Below are 15,450 nucleotides of genomic sequence, written 5' to 3'. Positions count from 1 at the left end.
ATAAAATGGTTATTCGTGCTTGGGAGAGCCGGAGAAGAGCCCACAGATGTGACATTCGGTCTGGAGTTTACAGTTTCTAGGAAGAGAAGCGAAGCAGCCAGCAGCTCCCGGGGGTGGAGACCCCATGGAAAGTGTGAGGCCAACTGGCAAGAGCGGGGCATGTGGGTGACGGAAGGCGGGTGTGGGGCTTCCTGGAGAAGGTAGGCACCCCGGAGGCCAGGAGAATCAGCTGACTTCTCGGGCAATGAGTAGCCATTGGGAAGCATTTTGTCGAGCTTTGCAACAGTCCCTGGAAGATGCACTGACTGTCAGATTTAGCAAAATGAAAACACAATAAGTCTGGTTAAATTTGCGTTTCAGTTAAAAAAATAATTTTTTATGAAAACTATCTCCCATGCGACATCTATGACCTACAGAAAATTGTTTGCTATTATCTGGAATTCAGATATCACTGGACCCTCCTGGCAACTCTTAACATAATCGGAGCCTTTAGGTGACCTGCATTCTCCAGTTCCATGGCTGACATTCTTCAATTGCCAGCTGGGGTTACATACCATGTTCTTCAGTAATCTTTTGGCCTTTAAATTGGTTTTCCATGGACCTCAAGGTAAGAAAAAAAGAGGTAGGTTTGCAGGCTGTCTTGGTCTGTTCGGGCAGCTAGAAGAAATGCCCATGGGCTGGGTGGTTTATGAACAATGATATTCACGCACCACGGTTCTGGAGGCTGGGGTCTGAGATCGAGACGCCAGCACATCGGCTGTCTTGTGGGAGCCCTCCTCCCGCATCAGACCATGCTTTCCTATTGGGTCCTCAGAGGTGGAAGGGGCGTGGGGCCTCTGGGGACCCTCTTCTAGGGGAGTGCACTAACCCCATTCCCGGGGGGCTCTACCCTCATAACCTCATCACCTCATGCAGACCCCAGCTCCTAACACCATCACTTCGGGCTTAGGCTTCCACATGTAGATTTGGGGGACCCACGTGGCATGCCTGTGGCTCAGACTTACATGGGAAATGCTGGCTTGCACTGACTCGCTCTGCGGTGGATCGGCACGTGGGGGGATCGCAGGGGGACTGTTGGTCAGACCCCCTTCTCCCACCACCGAACCCTCAGCAGCTCCGCCAGCTCTGGGTTGCTTTGCCCACGGATTGCTTATTAATCCATCATCAGGTTGAATAGACAGGTGTGAAGAATCTGTCATTTAAAAATAATGTGAACACAAACCCCAGAGCTCTGTGATTCTAGGCAAGCAACTGACCAGTGCCAGACACAGTTTCGTAATGTACGCAATGGGCCATTGTTTGTGGCCGTGATTTGTTGTTTTATATGAATCGCACCTATTCCCCATCTTTTTTGGTAACGTCAGCAAGGTTTTGCTCTAGAGGAACCACCAATTAATATCTTTTTCTAGAACCATAAATTTATGGTTCGATGGAGCAGGTCCTCATTCTTGGTGCTAAGATGAGCCTTATTTGGCTGAATTCAGCCACTTGCCCCATGCTTTTGGCCATGAGGAGGGTTCTGGGACAGACACAGTGCCCAGGTAGGACCAAAGAGGGGTAAGTAGAGGCTTACTGCATTTCTGGAAGGAAGGGGTCCCTCACCCACCGGCCTGTGAACCTGGAATGCAGTCATCCCAGCAGCTGCTGGCAGCTATGTTATGACCATGAGGACAGGGCCTGTCTGAGGCTGCAGCCAGCCCTGAAGCAAGGGACAGAAATGTTGAGTGGGAGAAAGACAACTTGGATTCCGTTCACCTTTTGTGAGTTCTGGGTCAAGGCTTGGGTGAAGCCCTGGGCTGTCTGTCTTGTTCTCTGAGCTACTGATTTTCCAGTTTTGCTTGAGCGGCTTTGAGTCTGTCCCTTGAAATTGAGACATCCTAACCTCTAGATGTGTGGGAAGGATCCTATTTGCCTTGCTTTTTTTAGTTGCTGGAAACAAATGAGATGTTATCCCCGTAGAGAATAATTCTTTTATTTTTAATATATAAATTAATGTTTAAAAAAAGTAGAGCATGAAGTCTATTGTGATTTCCGAAGACACTCGCTTAAACGTCAAATGAGTCATTCTCCTGTTTACAGAAGGATTAAACAGGATAAATGAACACACTGCGGGGCACCCCACATTTTAGAACCATGTAGGAATGAATAATACTCTCCACTCATTTTACAAATGGTTCTTGACCGTGTTGCGCGCAAGGCCGTGTGCTGCGCGCCCCCGTTACGGGGCTGAGTGACGCAGCTTTAAGACATTGCCTGATACACGGTGTCAGAGTGAAAGGGACGGATTATAATAGCAGGTCCGACAAAAGCATCAGCAGTGAATGGACTTTGACAAATCGGATTGAGGTGCAGAGGGTCAGGCCTTCCAGGAAACTTGAGGTCACAACTGGGGTGGGGAGGCGGGGCTTCCCGAATGCACATCTGGGTATGTGTGCATGGAGCAGTGAGCTCCCAGAGGCACCCAGCTGGGTAGAGACAGAGCTCTGCCAGCCCAGAGCTCGCGGCATGCTGACCTTGAGGACCGTGACCGAACAGCAGAATCCAGCTGCCTTCATCCCGTCGGCTGGGCCTGACCCGTCTGTCTAGCCGTGGCTGGCCCTGGCCATGGGAATCACCCCTTTGAGTTATTCAGACAGTCCGCTCATCAGCCCCTGGGTTCGAACATTCTCTCCCTCCTGCCTTACCTGAATCTGGATTTCCTTTCCTTAATGTGTCCTGTGGTGGGGTGGTGGGGGGCAGGTCACAAGCAACACAGTCCCTAAACACACAGACTACAGACAGCTTCCATAGAAGGAGGGTAGAAAAAATGTATTTTTGAATTAAAAAAAAAATACAGCACCAAGTTGTAAATGTTTTGTTTGTTCCCTATAATAAACTGAAAAACTGTAACCCCAAGGGGATTATTTGACCACCTCTCAGCCTGGCCCACAGCATGTCCACGAGTCTGACCCCCTGTTCTGTCAAACTGCCCTGCCAAAAATTATAAAGGGGAAGGGGAAGAGGAAGAGCATAGGATTGTCCCATTCTGTTTTAATATTTAAATGGCAGCCACAAAGACAGATGCCCATTCTTCCTAGGATGTCCAGGGAGCCGGCAGAACACAGCCCAGAACTTTCTGCCCAGACCCAGAGCCAGGCAGCCCGAAGGGAGACCGAAGGGGACTTGCAGGGCCTCAGAGGGACCAGGTGAGTCCGAGCTCCCACGAAGGTCAGCTGGCTGACAGCAGGGACTGGCCGCTGATCCCTGTTGGGGAGATGGGGAAGTGCTTCCCGGGGCTTCTCTGAACTCGGAGAGCACTGTTAGTGGCATGACTGAGCTCATGGTGAGCTTGGCTACGTCGGTGGCTACAGGAAGCTGCAAGGCCGTGTCTGCAACACTTGAGTGAGACGTGTCTGAAGGGTCCCCTCCGCCCTCCCCCCGCAGAACGTGCAGCCTGGGAAGTGTCTGCCGTGATCCTGGTCACAGGACGCAAACTGGCTTCAGGGGGCCAGGTGTCCTGAGACAATTAGATCACGTTTAGGTGCAGAGGAAGCAGGTAGTAAAACTTCACACTCAAGGGGCGCCTGGGTGGCACAGCGGTTAAGTGTCTGCCTTCGGCTCAGGGCGTGATCCTGGCGTTATGGGATCGAGCCCCACATCAGGCTCCTCTGCTATGAGCCTGCTTCTTCCTCTCCCACTCCCCCTGCTTGTGTTCCCTCTCTCGTTGGCTGTCTCTATCTCTGTCGAATAAATAAAAAAAATCTTAAAAAAAAAAAAAATTCACACTCAAGCCAGGAAGCCAGATTCAGTTGTTGGGGATGAGTGTCCAGGGGTCGCCCATGTCCTGAGCCTGAGAACTTTGGGTGCAGATTCTAAGGGGATGGGGAGCCTGGGGACAGTGTTTCCTGGACTCGAGGGGGCAGGCTTGCTACGAGTCCCACGTCTTAGATACGATGTCTCCCCCAGGACAAAGGGCAGCTGGCATCTAGCCCATCATAGGGATTGGGGTTCGGGGCCCCTCCGCTGTGATGCAAACAGGTGGTAAGGGCCGCGTGCACCTGGCCTGTTTGCCTCTACCCCCTGGGATGTGGGGACAGAACAGATGCACCCAAATCATCACGGGGAGAATATTCCACATCCGCTCACAGCATCCGGAGGCCAGAGGCTGTTAGGACGCCTGTTCTGGGGCGTCCGGGCATAGTCATGTCCATGGGGAGGCGTGATCTGGCATCTCAGGTGTCTATGAGGGAGACGTAGTGGGGACAGGGCTCTCCAGTCAAACGGGACTCCTCATCATCAGGCCTGGACACACGTGGGAGCTACATGTGGCCCCTGGTGTGTGGCGGGGGGGGGGGGGAAGAGGAGAGGGGAGCCCAGGGCTGCAGGGTCCTGGCAGATAGCGCCAGACCACAGCCTGGTGGCCACCTGCCACCTCTCTGAGAAAGTTCTGAGGTTTCCATTTGGAGGGAGTCCGTTCTCCTCACACTTGGCCTCTGTTTCCATCTGAGAGTATTTATTAGGTGTGTGGTTTGGAAAATTATTTCTTGTTTATTTGCAGAATTATTTACTCCACAGGCATGGGTGTGGCCACAGCTGGGGGGACAGGTGACCAGCAGGTGTGGTCCTGGCTTTCACAGTCCTGCCCGTGCTTGGTCCTGATGCTCCCCGGGGACTCGGGAGTGAGTGTCCGGGCACCAGCATGGGAGAGCACGCAGCGCATGGGCTGAAAGGGTCAGATATCCTCAGAAGGCCCGCCAGCTCTGACCTCCAGATGCACGGGCCTCACGAGGAGATGAGTACACGGCGGTTCATCTGGGGGAACATTGCTGGAAGCAGAACTGACACCCGCGAGGCTGGAAAATCCCTGAGTCATTCGTGGGGATCGAGTTCTCGCTTGAATCCAGGCGACTAATATCTTCATGTTTCCAATGCGTGCTGTTTGAAGTGTTCTTCTCTGCGCCTCCCTGAGTTTCTTTCCTTGAACGGTGGGACCCTTACCCTAAGTGGGCAAGAGGGGGGAAAGTGTCCTGACAGCACACGCGGCAAGTGTGGGGTTTGTCCTGGCATCTGGACCTGTGTCAGATTTTCAAGGGCATAAGACAGTTTATTTTCCCTTTCTTCAAACAGATGAAGGTCTCACTGGCTGGGGAAGGAGGGGGGCTGAGGCCAGGGCAGGGACGGCTCATGACGGCCGCAGGCACTGTGCCCTGACTGTCAACGGGACTGTCCGTCCTGTGTTCACCTTACAAGGATGAGCCACGGTCATTACGCGGCCCGGGAGCCAGTGTTCCCACTCTGGGCATGAGGAAAGGTGACAGCGGAGCCCCAGACTCGGGCAAAACCACCTTCCACTATTTTCTTGCTGTTTTGTCGGGACACAAGGAGTACGTGCAAGAGGGTATGTAACCTACGAGCTCGGGGAGAAGGGCAGCGAGCTCCCTTCCCCGGGACGGCACCCGGACAGCCCCCACCAGGGGGCCACTCCCTTGGAGTGTGTGATGATTCTTTCATGCTTCTAAAGATATCTCCACACCACGCACACGCATGTTTAAGCCACGGAGTGCTCGGTGTTGTCTGGTGTTCCCGTGACATAAATGGTGTCTTGTATGTTCTTTGGGCCAGCACCTACATCTCCACATTGCTTTAGATCCTACCACGGTGACATGAGTGGCCGGTGTTAACTGCATTTCTGATACTAGACTCTCCAGTTACGTGTGTGCATGGATGGCCTTCCTTCCGCACCGTCCGCAGACATGGGGTGGCTCCTGCAGTGCTAACATGGGCCATGTCTTCCCTTGCGTGTCTCTGGATGCACACCTGTATGGACACACGGGGTCCCAGGGAGTGCTCGCCGCACACCCTCGGCCCCTGCTTCGTTCCCTGCGATGCTGACCCTTGGTATGCCCGGCACAGACCGAAGCTGGGGAGCTCACCACCCACTCCCCTCTGACCACTGTCACTGCCTCCTGCACGAGCCTGTTCCCATGCCCGGTCCCTGCGCTCTGCCCTGTTGGCCCCGTTTCAAACCCACCATCTCTGAAGGGCACCTTTGGGCTGGCTCCTCCTCAGGGCCCTGCCCCAGGGGCTCGAGTCCTGCAGAAGAGAGGACGAGGACCTCTCCCCGCGGCTCTGACCCAGGCTGGCACCATCAGTCTGGGAAGCCGCGGACTCGCTGGCCGTCACCCATGTCCGTCAACGGCATGTCTGCTACAGAGCGTTTCCACGACATGCCGTTCTCAGAACGTAGGGTTTACGCTGAGGGGGACCAGACTGGGGTTTCTTCAGGGGAGGGGACGGAACTAAAAGAAATACTCCCCTTGTCATGTCAGCCTTAAGATATCTTTTGAATCATGGAGTAAATCAAAGGCAGATTCGGAGGAAACCGTACGACCCGTGGAAAAGCAAACCCCACGCACCTTTGGGATGGTCTGAATGGGCTCCCAGGCTGAGGTGGCGTGGCTCTGGGCGAGGAGAATGGCAAGTTTCCATGGTGGTTGCCCCTCTGCTTCTTCTCCGGTGGGGGTTTGATCCCACCCAGCAGGCAGGGTGAGCGCAGGTGCCCTGAGAAGGGCCCCGGGAGGGAGAGAGATGTGCGGGGAAGCCTTTCACAGAGGCTGGCTGGTGGGACCCCTGTGGGTCGGTGGGCAGCAGGATTCAGGGGACTTTTCCAGTAAAGGCTGAGCTCCCTCAAGCTCCCGGCCCCCCATGTCCACGGGCCGGCTACTCCCCAGGCCCTGCTTCTGGCGTCCTGTTCTCCATCTGTGCCTCACGGTGGCTCCCATCCCTCCAGCCAGTCTCGGCTGTGGGCGCTGGGCTGTCCCACTCATGGTCATGGAGAAAATGAGAGGCAAGGGGTCAACCCACTTGAGGGGTCTTCGTAGCCGGACGTATGATAGGACACCTTTGCCTGGGGTCCCTTCCATGTCAGTGCTCTTGTAGGCACGACTGCTCCCTATTTGGACACTAGCATCCAGAAGCTTCCAGAAGGCTCTCAGTAACTACATTTCTAAATAACAGAAGTTGACACTGGCATCGGGCAGACCCATCCTGGTGCAGAGGACCACTCTGGAAGCCCAGGATGGTGCAGAAGCCATTGTGGGGAGAGTCAGGACTTCCTGCAACCTTAGACCGTTCCTGATTGTAGAGGAAGCCAAGAGGCCAGTCACTAATGCTGTCCACTGAATCAGGGGAGCGGCTTCCCCAAAAAGACCATCAGCAGAGTGGGAACGAAAGGTTTCCTTGGGAAAGTGAGTAAACATTCGATTGTTTTCTCAACTCGATTGGAGAAATTGCTTGGAATTGTCCATCTAATGGGTTTCCTGGCAAGCGTCTCAGAGGATCTTTGTTGAGGGCAGGCCAAATAAGGGGATGGCTTGTTTCACTTTCTCTGCAATTACTACTACAATGAACATGTTTTCTGGCCCGAACATCAGACCATGTTGTCTGAAAGGAACATGTTTGCTCCCAGAGAGAACGAGGCCCCATGATTGAGTGGAATGCCAGAGGGCAGGGCTCTAAAGGGAGGATGCTGCAGGGAGGCTGCGCTCCACGACCATAGTCTTGGCCTGAACCCATGCCTGCCCAGCATGCCCCAGCTCAGTCCATGAAGCAGGAGGAGTCCCCTTGTACCCAGTCTTTTTGTTTTGGTCAGGCCTTCAACTGCTCAGATGAGGCCCACCACACTGGGGAGAGCAGTCTGCTTTACTAATTCAAATATCAACTTCATCCAGAAACACCCCCATGGACACACCTCCCAAATGTGGGGGCGCCCTGTGATGCAAGCAAGTTGACACGTAACATTAACCATCAGGGTGCCCAGACCACTCCGTGGCCCCCTGTGTGAGCACGGGGAAACTCCTTTCCCTCCGGTGAGCTGTTTTCTAGAGACAGGTGGGCAGTGTTAGGTATTCCCCATTTCTAGGTGGGGAAATTTTGTTGTTTGGTGCAATAGCTTCCAACACCTTCATTCCAACATCCTTCCAGGCTCCCAGTTGGGGCCCAGGCTCGTGATGGATGCGGATTCTCAGCCACCTCACTGCTCGACCCTGATCCCGTGCTCCTGGGAAGAGTCCGCAGCCTGCCTTCCATCAAATGGGCTTGCCCCCCTTCCTCAGATGGTAGCTGCCGTCAGGGAAATGACGAGTGGTGGCCCATCTATCTCCTGTCTCCAGTGACACTGCATCTTTAGAAACACCTCCTGTGGGTGCAAACGTGTGTTTCATAAACAGTAAGTCTAAAAAGCCAAAACTGTCGCACACCATCTCATCCAAACGCGGAAAGGGTGCAACCCCGAGCCTAACTGAGCCATGCGGCAGGGGCAGAAGTCCAAGGAGGCTCAGCGGACAAGCAGGAGAGTCGCCTGCCTGCTGGGGTTCTAAGAGAGCTGGGGCTTCTGGTCCGGAGCAGCTGGGACGTGGGGACAAGGTGCATCGTTAGGGAGCTGGTGCAGGTGTGGAGGGGGTCCGCCACAGCTTGGTGCGATGAGAAGAGAGCATGAGCTCGTGCAGAGGAGGATGGGGGCCTCTTGCTCACTCCCTTCGTGCAGATGAACCGCTGCCGGGCTGGACACGAAGTCATGCACTGCAGCAAATGGACCCCACTGGGACATCCAGGGACAGCCGTAGCCTGAGACATAGAGACACCTGCCGAGACAGGGGCAATACTCCTAGCTAGGATCGCTTGGAATGAGGAGAGCTGTGTGGCTGCAGGGATTGGTTGTCCTGGGAAGGCTGATGAATGAGCTGAAGGCCTGTGATCATACAGTTTGCACATTGAGAGGGAAAATGTTCTAAGTTTGTGCTCTGGTACAGGACACGAAGATGTTGCTTTCTGTAATTTGTACAGAAAGATCTTTACGTGTGAATGATCACGAGTAATGATGGATCAGCTCAATACCAGCCAGCAGCTAGGGAGCATCGGCCGTGGGCAGGGACTCGCATGAACGTCCTGAACCCCACCATGATCCTGTGAAATGGGGACCATCTCACTGCGTTAGTTACAGAAATGAGGCTGGGAGAAGCAGCTTCCCCAGAGCTGACGACTGTGCCCTCTGGCTCACACGTTAGTGCTTCCTCCGCCGTAAAGCTCAACACCGCCTCTTGCCGGGGCACGTGGGGCACGATGCCATGCAATTTCCTGTGATGCCCAACTTTCCAATTGGATGTGCACAGTGCACGCACACAGGACTATACGTAGGCGGTTATCTATCGGCAAGCAGAACACTTCACCGAAAAAAATCCATTTCCTCTGCTATAAGCGAGTAGTTCTCAAAGGTAGGTAAAGTTTTCAGGATTGAGTCGCTCAATATCAAGAGAGCTTGCAGAGCGATCCACAGGCCACGTCTGAAGCATCCTGGAGGTCAGCTATGCGCAAGGTGTTCTTCTGTCCGACACTCGGTAAGCCGGGGACACAGTCACCCTCTCGCAGATGAGGAAATTGTGTCCGCACAGATGGGTCCTCATCTGCCCAGGATCCTATAACCAGGACTTAGTAGAGAAAAGAATCAAGGGCGGGACACTGGAATGCAAATCCCAACCCCCAGACCCCGTGCTGGGCACAAAGTCCAGATCTCTCTACACGGCATCCAGCTCCAGCCTGAGGATGATTTCCATCATCAGTAACTGGTCCTAGTGTTAGCGTCACTTGCCGCAGGTCTGGAAGGGTCCTCGTGAAACCAGGCGGCGGTCCCCTGGTGAGTGGGGCAGCACAAGGAAAGCTGGGGTGCGGGAGTCTCTGCCAAGGCCTGGAGAACCGCTCCTGCATCCGTCCCCTCGGTTGTAGCTTTTATCCACCACGGCGCCCCGCCCTGCCACAGGCTCTTCTGTGTCCTTATTTTCTGGAGTTGTTTAGAACTCTTGAAATTCCTAGGTTGCTTTGACCTCCGCAGAACACACTGAAGACAACAGAGCAAGCTGGTGGCGCGCGCATTGTCAGTGATCTCCGACCTGTTTCATAACATTGACTTCCCAGCGCGAGCGTTTTCCCTGACCATAAATTTCACTTGGTTTTGCAGGAATCGTGGTGTCCCGGCGATGACGCGCTCGATTCCTATACACGGTGTATTCCCAAGGAGACCTCCAGGTCTGTGTAAGTAAAGCAGCAGTACCGTCACGGCTAAACGTGCCATTATTCTGGAATGTGTGCTAAGTCTGACGTTCGGGTCCGTAATGGCATTTCCTGCCAAGGTGAATTTCTGGGCTCCTTGTAAACTTGGAAGAACAAAAGTTCTGGAGAAGCCTCGCTTTTGTTTTGGTTATTAATGTCAACAGCAAAAGCTTCCAGGAAGAACACAATATAAAAACATCCAGTTGAAGAGAGGCACCTGGGGAGGCTGGCCGATGGGGGACTGAGGCATGTTTCCTGGAAAGGGACCGATGGCAGCCGTAGGGTCACCATCAAAACCACTTGTCTCTGCTTCTCCCGCAGGAAACAGCCCCAGACAAGAAGTGAAGGACGGACATCACCATGAATCTGTAAAACTTCATTTACAGGATCCCCCTTTTCCTCTGGCTCCCCTAGGGGATGGTGCATCAGAGCCCTCGGGCTGGTGGGGCATAGGGCTTCCACGCGGACACCCTGCCCGAAACTCCAAAACTCTGATGGTAGGTGTCTGAATCCTCCTGGAATAGGAGGCACGGTCAGCCACGCGGCTGCTGCTCCCTGCATCCCCCCACCCCATGTCACTGTCCTCTGAGGTCAAGAGCCACCTGCACTAAACAGGAAGAGCCCGTCCTGGGGGATAAAACCCAGGTAAGGGCTGGAGTCTCACCCAGCTCACAGCCATCTAGACAGAAATATTTTACGTAGCTGTTATCCTGAAAGAAATCCCAAATTCTACTCTTGTATCACGTGTGCTCAAAAACATAAAATATGCTGCTTGTGGGGATGTGATGTCCAGCTCGGCGACCATAGTTAACGGTGCTGTTTTGCATATTCAAAGGTGCTAAGAGAGGAGATCTTAAAACTCCGAGTCCCAAGGAAAACAAGGGTCTATTGTGCTGATTATTTCACAGTATATACAAATATCAGGTCATTACATTGTACACGTGAAACTATTACAATGTTCTACGTCAACGGAACCTCAATTTTAAAATGTTATTTTCAAACTGTGTTGTTTCCCTGAAATTTTTGGTAAAATTCTGAATTTCGTATGAGTAACAAAATTTCCAACAGCATAAATTACTATGCTGATTGGAAAATTAGAACAGAAAGGACCTTAAATTCAATCACTGTCTTTTTCTTACTTAACTATAATACATGACCTTGATTGAAATTAGGAAAATATAGAAAAACAGATAGATTATAATAAAAATAATAAATTTTCTCTCTGTGATTAATTTTAATATTTTTAATTGATTCTCCCTGTTTTTTTTCACTGCCTAAGTGTAATTTTACTTTGTTTTCTCTATACCTATATCCCTAACATACCTATTGCCTTTATTACTGAAAGCATAGAGAATTTTTATAAGGTACATAGTTGGCCTTCTTTTTGCATTCACAAAGAGAAGAGTTTATTCAAAAATAAATATTCTGACTTAGAATACTTTCTTGTTTATATCCTATGGTTTGTACTTTCCTTTGATTTTTTTACATAAATGCTTTTGACCTATTGAGGTCTGATATTTCTCTTATCAACTTTCATGAGTTTAAATAATAAAGATACCATGTTTGTGTCCTATTTGTGGTAAATGTTTTTGCAAAATCTACTTTTAGTTTATCAAAGTTACTTAAATTTATTTTAAAGCTCTTTTTAATTTGTGTGCAGTTAAAATTCAACTTTTTTCAAGAATTGTTACTTGGATATCTGTAAAGCACAAAAACTGCTCCACGTCGCCCTCGGCCATAGGGACGGGCAACTGCCTGCCAGGGCCTGGCTGTCTGTCTGTCCTCTGGTGCCGGCCCCTTGCACAGCTCACTCTCCCCCTCCCTTCCTCACCTGGGCACCTTCTCCCCAGCCTCTGAGCCATGGCTCAGACGCCACCTCCGGGAACGGTGTCTCTGCTCACCAGACTGGACACATTGATTAGAGGTTTACCACCCTGAGCAGTTTGCCAAGATGGCAGAATTCTTGAATTCAGAGCATGCGCGCCGTTTGCCACTCAATCATGGAAATACATGTTTTATGACTAGACAAACATGGGTGTTTCTGAAGGGTATCATTTATCATTTTGAAATCATTCAGATTTGCAGCAAAGTTACAAAAATAGTTCAAAGAACACGTGTATGTCTTCATGGATAATTCTCACATTTGTTTAATTACTAATTCACTCTGGAACCACATATTACTGTACGCATACCTATTAACTTTTGTAACTTTTTATTTTGATGTCATTGCAAACTTACACAAAAATCACAGGAATCGTACCAAGTTCTTCTGCATGGCCTTCACACACATCCACCAGCGAGCTACATTTTGCCCCTTTTACTATATCTTCCCCACTCCCCGACCCCACACATACACATTTATACATTTGTGTGTGTGTGTGTGTGTGTGTGTGTGTATTGTTTTTGTCTGAATTTTGTGACAACCGCCTGGAGTCATGCTGTTGGCCAATAACACTTTAGTGAAATTTTAGTGCACATAGGACATTCTCTTAAAGGACCACAGTACAAGATCATGATCAGGAAATTTAGTGGTGATGGATAGCATTGTTAGTTGTCAGTTTCGATGCAAATCTTGACAACTGTTGCAATAATTGCCTTTAGAGCTGCTTCCCCTGGTCCAGGATCTAATCAAGAGCAATAGTCCCGTGTGCCTGGTCTCCTTCATTCTAGAATGTACAACAGCCTATCTTCTCCCCTGGTGACATTACACTTGGGAATAGGGCTGCTCATTTATTTCACGAAACGTTTGTCAGTTTGGGTCTGCGTGTTGCTTCTTCCTGATAGATTTCCCCTGCACTTTGTCAGCGAGGCTTTGGGAGTGACGTCGTGCCCTTCTCCGGGCATCTCAGCAGGTAGCTGGCCTCAGCTTGCTCTGTGCCCGGGAGTGTTCACTGATCACTTAAACTGCTTTCCGCCAAGAGTCTGCACTCTGAATGCTTACGGCAGGGATCAGTAAGTCCCTCGTGTAGAGGTGCTTTGAGAAGGTGCGACAGTCCCGTTCACTGTCCGACATTCTTCTACTGGTGCTTATATCAGTGGATGCTTCCCGCCCGACTCAGCTACCACGTCATGGGCGCAAAGTGGCTTCTGCCATAAGGGGAGACATCCTTGTCTTCCTTTTGGCTTTGCGCCTGCACGTTTGTATTTGGAGATGTGAAGTAGGTACAACCCCTCTTCCTAGGGCGCTGACCCACCTGGTTCTGGGGCTGGACTCCGTGCTGATCACTTTACTTACATCAGCACATTCAGTACTCTCAGGAAGTGACAATGTTATTGTTCTCGTCGTACAGATAAGGAGACTGACATGTTAAGAAAACCGCTTTTACAGAAACAATTTTATAAATAGCAGAGCCAGGATTTAAACCCAGAACACCTAAGCCCAGACCCCAGGCTTGTCAATTCTATAGCAGGTGGACTTCTGTGAGTTGTAAGGGACAGAAATCCACCTGAAACCAGTGTGAGCAGAAAATAGGATTCATCAGAGGGACACTAGAGGGTCCCCTCCATCCAGGTGAATGATGAAGGTATCACGTCAGGTGAAAACATCCTCTCATTCCTCCCGGAAACATGGTCAGATGGGGGAAGGACATTGGCTGGATTATAGGACAAAAGCTTGATTTCTGTCCAGACGAGGGTGGAGGTCTGCAGAGAAGTCAGGATCAGCCCCCTTTGTGCATGAAAAGCAAAGCCAGTGCTGGCAGTCCTTACATGTGGGGTGTTTGCAAAGCAGCTGATCCCAAGTTGGGGAGTTCCTATGTGTGCGTATTTGTACAGCATAACATTCACCAAGGAGTCGTGAAGAAAACACTCAGCTATAAAAAGAAAGAGAACCCATTCCAATCATATTAAATGCCGCATGTTGTGGGATGCCGTTTTTACTTATTCTTTCAATTACTCCGCAGCCTTTAACACTATCGAATTAAGTAAAATAACTAAATCAACCCAAAACGGCACCGTCGTTTTTCTGGAGTTTTATGATAATATTTTCACTGAAGTATTTTGACCACTAAATCATCTAGAAAGTTGCCACGTGGGGAAATATGTTTCGACTGCTTGTCAGATGAAACTAGTTACGTTTGTAAGTAGCAAAGTGGAAAACCACACGGCGATTGGGTGTATTTAAATGTATTTTGAAAGCTCTCAGGCACCTGTCAGACATTATTTGGAAATGAGGAAAGCTAATTTATTCTGCTGAGTTACCACGTTTTTTGAATCAGTGTATGGGCAAATATTGTCTACTTAAGTGTTTTTCTCTATTTTTGAACCAAAAGGCATAAATTTAAAAATCTCATATGTGTCATACATTTCGTTGATTCCCCCCTCCCCCAAAAAAAGACTAAAGTACAACCTTAATGAAAAATAGAAATCCTGGTACCTGAGTTTAGACATTTGGGGAGTATGTTAATAATATTCATGAACGCGGGCAGGTAGATGATGGTGCAGAGGCAGGAGCAGTCACTGGGAGGTGAGGTTCTGAATCATTGCTGGTGTTCCCTGCATCCCTGCTCCGTCTTGGGCTGGGAGGCTGCGACACCCATCTAACTGGAATGGACTAGACACGTCGAAGTTTCCAGGTCAGAGAGCAGATGCCCTGGAGCCCGCCTTCCCCGGGGCTGGGTGGGGACCCAGCCTCGCAGCCCTGTCCCACCCCGTGTCACCCTGTGCTGCCCAAGGCCAGGCATGAGCGGACGGCTGGAGCTAAGGAATCGGCCGCAGGCCTGTGCCCTTCCAGGCCTGCTCTGTGTGGCCAGAGTTTGCAGACACACGGCCACGACCGTGAGGAATCCGCCAACCCAATCAAACAGCCTGTGGAACAGGGGGATGGGTCTACGTGAGCCCCACCGCGTGGATAACAGAAGCAGCCTGTGGTTATCAGCACCACCCCGATTCTGAAAATGCCGCAATCATCTTCACAAATATTCCTCCGTCTTTTTCTCTAATATCCCAGATAATCGTCACTGGGACTTTCCTCTTGCCTGGCATCAAGCAGGGCCAGCCATGGCCCGCATTCTTCCAAAGATACTGAGAGTGGTACCCATGGCCTTTGGACAGAGTGGGCAAAATGGTGCTGGCCCAGGCAAGCCCAGCCCCGGGCCCCAGGACTCATGCCAGCCCACCACGCAGGCGCGCAACAGGAGGCTTGGGTAGGGCTGCGAAAAAGGGGGCACACGCCCCAGGTGGCGGCAGCTCCATCGTGGGGCAGGCAGCACAGAGGGCGGCCCACGCCCTGCCCCTGGCACAGCTCACTCACGGCCCTTCCTCATGCATCCCTCTGCCACCGGTCTAACACACGAGGAGACCTCCCTAGGGCTGCAGGGTCGTGCCCCACTCCCCGGGTCTGCCTTCCTCAGGGGCACAGGTGCCAGC

Source organism: Ursus americanus, chromosome 3 (assembly GCF_024610735.1).
Source record: "Ursus americanus isolate L20-20 chromosome 3, mUrsAme1.1.p, whole genome shotgun sequence".
NCBI lineage: Eukaryota > Metazoa > Chordata > Mammalia > Carnivora > Ursidae > Ursus > Ursus americanus.
Note: the sequence above shows the minus strand (reverse complement) of the source record.